Consider the following 1,320-nt stretch of genomic DNA (forward strand, 5'->3'; position numbering starts at 1 on the left):
CCCACTACAGGAGACATCCTCTCCACATCCACTCTATCTGTGCCCTCCGGTCCTAGACTCCCCCACTATAGGAAACATCCTCTCCACATCCACTCTATCTGTGTCCTCTGGTCCTAGACTCCCCCACTATAGGAAACATCCTCTCCACATCCACTCTATCTGTGTCCTCTGGTCCTAGACTCCCCCACTATAGGAAACATCCTCTCCACATCCACTCTATTTGTGTCCTCCGGTCCTAGAGTCCCCCACTATAGTAAGCACCCTCTCCACATCCACTCTATTAGGGCCTTTCAATATTTGGTAGGTTTCAATGAGGACCCCCCCCCCCCCCGCCCCACCTGCATTCTTCTAATCATAAGACATGACGAGTCCATCTCCCTGTCCTGAACGGACCGGACTGCCCTGATGCTGTACCACGGTCCCTGGACACGAGTTTCAGTCGGGTATGCACCCGACCTGTTGGGTGGCCAAGTGGTAGTTCAGTCTGTCGGCTAGACAGACACTGAGAATGGTGGAGGGTCTCTGGTCAGGAGGGGAATAAAGAAACCAGTGCTGGTCACGGGTCACGGCCCGAAACGCCCGCCGGCTGTTTATTCCTCTCCGTAGATGCTGTCTGACCTGCTGAGATCCTCATTCTGCAAATGGCATTGCTACTCGTTCACCCCGATGGCTTCCAGGCCCCTCCCTCACCACCCCCACCCCGTGCAGCCACCTCATTCGCTGGTGGTTCAGTTGTGATGGAATGGTGTAGCAGGCTCGATGGGCCGAATGGCCTAATGCTGTTCCGTTGTGCGGTGCTGTCCCCAACAGTCTGGATTCAATACAGCTTCGCCCTGTGAGTTAGAGTTGTCCTCTCTTCTTCCCCTGTGAGTGGAAACGGCTCGCCCGCCAGTCTTTTGGTTCTCAGCCTGTGGGGCAGCATCTGTGGAGCAGGAGGCACTTCATGTTCTGGTGAGGCGACCGCGAAGGGGTCAAGTTCACTGTTATCCAGCTGTACACGTGTACGGTCCTGTGCTGAAGCTAGCTAATGTGTGTGCTGTGTTCAACGTGGAGTGGGGAACCAGTTTGTAAATCTGGCGGGAGCAGATGATGGGGGTGGCAAGGGTGGTAGAGTGCCAGGGTTGGGGAAATCTGTGGGTAGTTTTTTGCAGCAGTACACTGCAATGCATAAAATTACTACAGTATATAGCCCATCCTCTGGGTGGGGAGAAATGTACTTTTTACACAGTACTGTACTCAAATGAAACAATGTTCCTCTGGACCACGGTACACCCACAAAACGTACATCACACACAGCCCAGAAACTAAATTCTTTGCACA

Source organism: Mobula birostris, unplaced genomic scaffold, assembly GCF_030028105.1.
Source record: "Mobula birostris isolate sMobBir1 unplaced genomic scaffold, sMobBir1.hap1 scaffold_689, whole genome shotgun sequence".
Lineage (NCBI taxonomy): Eukaryota > Metazoa > Chordata > Chondrichthyes > Myliobatiformes > Myliobatidae > Mobula > Mobula birostris.